Here is a 4,712-nt window from a genome sequence, read left to right as displayed (position 1 = left end):
CACTGACCCCCTCACACTCACTCCATCACCGTCACACTTACCCCTTCACACTCACTCCATCACCGTCACACTTACCCCTCACACTCACTCAATCACCGTCACCCTGACCCACTCACACTCACTCCATTAGCGTCACCCTTATCCACTCACATTCACACTATCACCTTCACCCTGACTCCCTCTCACTCACTCCCTCACAGTCACACTTATCCATTCACACTCCCTCCATTACCATCACCCTGACCAATTCACACTCAATCACCGTCACCCTGACCCACTCACACTCACTCCATTAGCGTCACCCTTATCCACTCACATTCACACTATCACCTTCACCCTGACTCCCTCTCACTCACTCCCTCACAGTCACACTTATCCATTCACACTCCCTCCATTACCATCACCCTGACCAATTCACACTCAATCCATCATCATCACACTGAATCCCTCACACTCGCTCAATCACATTCACCCTGAACCCCTCACACACACTCTATCACCGTCACCCTGATGCCCTCTCACTCACTCCATCGCTATCACACTGACCCCCTCAAACTCCCTTCATCACCGTCATCATGACACCCCCACATTCACTCCATCACTCTCACCCGGAGCAACTCACACTCACTCCATCATCTTCACCCTGACCCCCTCACACCTATTCCATCACCGTCATTGTGTTTCTGCTTTCACCAGAATTATAATAACAATAAATACCAATAAATAGCCATGTTCACAGTTGGAATAGATGTCATTGATACATTCTGAGTCAGAACTGTGTCAGAGTGAAACGTAGAACAAGAATTTTCCATCATATTCACACCTACATTTGACTCATAATTTCTTCAGTCACTTTCTCTCTCACGTGAAGAAGCAGTCATGGAGGGGGCAGTAAAGGTGATGTTATGGCTCAATGACCTTTCTGATATGGCTGACCCTGAATTAAATTACATCGCAAGTAACACTGTTTTGTTCGTTTAATTTTAATTTTGCTGCAACCTCACAATGTTCATTGTAATAATCGGAAATGAATTAGATTTATCTCATTGGAATTATAAACGTTGTATTCAAATTTGCTCTGACTTTATTTCAGCTGAAGGAAAATACTGCTTAGGAAAACAGAGGGTTCAATTGCAGAAGAAAACCCACCAGTTTTGTTGCTCGTTGCTTTGGCAGATTTCACCGGGTATTAAATAGACCAAACATCATGGTGTTTGTCCTCACATCCTTAACGCATATAATTAAAGCAGGAAGTAGATCTCCAAGCAACTGATCATTTCCTATTCATTATGTAATATCTTCCCTTCACAATAAGAAAAGTCCACTCAGTTCCATTTACAATGGTTTAGGTGGAATATTATGCCAAATCTTTCAAAATCCAGAGTTTTTGGAACCGCATCATATTCAGCTGCACGCGTTCATGAAATGTCTTTACATTTAAAGTCAACCAACTTCGGCATTGTTTCCCTGCAACTTCCGACCGTCTACATCCCACCCCAACAGCTTTATCTAGCCACACCCTGTCTCTCTCCTTGTGAAATTTATTCCTTGTATGTCACCAAATGTGCCTTTCCAAATATTTTGAAAAACAGATTCTCGGAGTGACAGCGATTCTGCTCTCATCATTTCTTTGTCCTTCAAAGGTTTTATCAAAGGCACTGAATGCCTGACGTCGAGATATTTACTTACTTGAAAGAGGGAATTTTCCACCTATCTACTCTGTCCAAACATTTCATAACCTGAAAAAGCCCCATTAAGTCTTCCTTAGTGCAGGGATAACTGTTGCAAATTTTCCAAGGCAACAAGTAAATAAAATCTCATCCTCGGTACACCCCGTCAGCATCGTCTCTAATGGCTTTATCCCTCAGTAATCATCGTCATTACCCTCTCCGATAGAATCACAGAATCCTACAGTGCAGAAAGGGCATTTAAGTCAATCGAGCCGGTGTCGACTTTCTGAAGAGCATCTCACCCACTCCTTGTTCTCCTCCCTATTCTCGCATATTTCACCTGAAGGGGCAGCCGTCTCCCTTACGATTTCAAATAAACCTATTGGACTATAACCTGGCGTTCTGTGACTTACGACCTTGTCCCCGCGTAACCCATGGCTAATTCACTCTTAACATGCTTCATACACTCCCTGGACACGAGAGGGCAATTTAACTTTGTCGATCAACCTAACCCTCCGACCGAACAGCAGTGCGAATTACTCAGTCAATGTTCCATCATAGTGATCAAATGCTGTATCATTTTTTAATGGCTTTATACCCTGGTAACCCAGCCTCATCAATGCAAATCAACCCAAATTCAATGTATCGAAACACTACCCTCTACTTTACAATTTCATTCGTGCTGCGGGAAGTGTTTCTGCACTCATATTTGAATGCTTTTACCCTGTTTATTCCTCACCTTCGTGCTTCCACACTTCAATGCGGAACAAGTCTGTCAAATGATTTTCATTCAACACAGTCACAAGATGCAGCTTACGGAAGTCACATGTTTGCACTCTCACTGACACTCTGCCTCCCTGAGAGCTGTAGCCCTTCCCCACCTTGATTCAGGCAGCAGTGTCCTTCCTATGACATGCCCCATCGAGAATGGAAGGACAGGTATCAATACCCGCACTTGGGAAGTTAGCGACAGTTTTAAAATATTTACACTGTCCACAGTGGAGAATTGAGCCCTGTGACAGGCGGGGACACTAACCATTATACAACCGAGGACAAGCGTGTCAAAGGAGGCCCTTCAACCAAATGTGGTCACACTTGACAAAAACAACTGCCTAATAAACTGAATCCCATTTCACTATGTTTATCCCACAGCCTTATATGTTTTGGCATCACAAATTTACATCTGAATATTTATTCATGTCAATAGGGTTTCTGCCTTACTGAACAATACAGATAGTGTATTCCAAATTCCAACCACCCACTTGCTGATAAAGCTTTTCCGCACATCTTCTCAAACTATTCAGCCCTTTCTCCTTAAATCTCTGGCCCCTGCTGATCGAACCCTCCATCAATGGGAAACTCGTTCAGTCAACCCTGTCCATACCCTCACTCAATCGTGTCTTGTCTACATCTCTTTTGCCATGCGACAAACACTCCACACTGCCCTGTCTTTCTTCCTAACTGAAACTTCTCAGCCCCAACAATATCCCAGTAAATATCTCCTGCAATTTTCTCAGTGTGATCACATCCCTGCTATAATGTGACTTGCAAAACTGCACACCACACTCTTGCTAGAGTCTAATGAGCGTTTGTTTTAAAATTTCTGGATTAGTATGAGGGCGAATCTGGCTAAGCAGAATTTATCACCCATTTCGAATTGCCCAGAGGGCAGTTGAGACTCAACCATATTGCTATGAGTCTGAAGTCACATGCAACCCAGACTAAGTATAGATAGCAAATTCCATCCCGAAATGACATCAATGAAACAGATTTTTTTTTCAACAATTGTCAATGGATCTATAGTTGTCATTAGATTCTTCATTGCAGATATTTATTGAATCCAAATTTGACAATCATGGCATGGTGGGATTCAAGCCCGAGTACCCAGACTGTTACCTCGGTCTCTGGATTATCAGTCCTATGAAATTATCACAAGAACAACGCAGAAAGCCATAAAAGCTGATCTTTAACAATAAGATGTCTTTTCGCCAAAACTGCCCTGGGTATTTTCCATGGGCCTGACGCTCCAATTGTCTCTGGCCTATGTCAGTAAAAGGCTGCGACATGGGGATTGATTTCACAACCACGGTATCCAAATGGATCGATTTGTTTGAAGGTCCCGATGGTGGGATTGGGGCACGTTCACCCAACAATAGTGACCGCAGCAGCACAGACAGAACAGTATGAATGTGAAAGAGAGTGATAGATTGGGCATTGCCTCAGAGAAATGGGGAGAGGGACGGAAAGGAGGTTTAATGATCATGGGAAGGACCGGAATCTATGACAACGGGTGTTTGAATTCTGATATATGAAACGCAGAGATATGAAGGGAGCGGAACTTGACGGTAAAACAATTAATTTATTAACGTGTATCACAAAAAGGACAACGGAGAGAACACTTAGTGCCGTGATTTGGATTCGAACCGAGGTTGCTGTGGTCACAATGCACGACAACCACGATCACAGCAACCACAGAACCGGATGATTGCAAGCAGCAATAAGTATACTAGCAGAAGATATGTTCGGAAGAACAGCAAATGTACAATATCAGTACCCAGCGAACAGTGACAGACATGTGGGAATTGATAATGAGCTGAATCTTTCAGTTCGGTGTCCTCAGAGGCTGTGGAGATCCCCTAAATGAGAATGTTGAAAGATGAGATTCATCGATTTCCACAAAGCATCAAAGACTCGGGGGACAGTACAGGATATTGTTGAAATGTATGCGTCAATAACATTTTAGCTTAACATCGGCACAGCCGCTCATATCCAACAGGAAATGGGGATGAGAATGAGTGCGCAGAGTTAATCTCTAGCTCCAGTGATGCAATAGGTGAGCGTCCTGTCCTTCTGTGATGGTAGAGAGGCGCAGGAAATTCCTCGGTTGAGTGTGCTCCTGCTCAAGGGAATGGTTGTCTCCATTTATATTATCATAGCGATTTACACTGCATCTTTCTAAGACAGCTGAGTGGCACAAGTGGATCGTGTTAAGCCCTTAACTTGCTGACACCAAAGCAACTGATCGTTCAGGAGCAGAAAGAA

The sequence above is a fragment of the Chiloscyllium punctatum genome, chromosome 21 (assembly GCF_047496795.1).
Source record: "Chiloscyllium punctatum isolate Juve2018m chromosome 21, sChiPun1.3, whole genome shotgun sequence".
Lineage (NCBI taxonomy): Eukaryota > Metazoa > Chordata > Chondrichthyes > Orectolobiformes > Hemiscylliidae > Chiloscyllium > Chiloscyllium punctatum.
The sequence above is the reverse complement of the archived record's forward strand: the minus strand, read 5'-3'. Positions refer to the sequence as shown.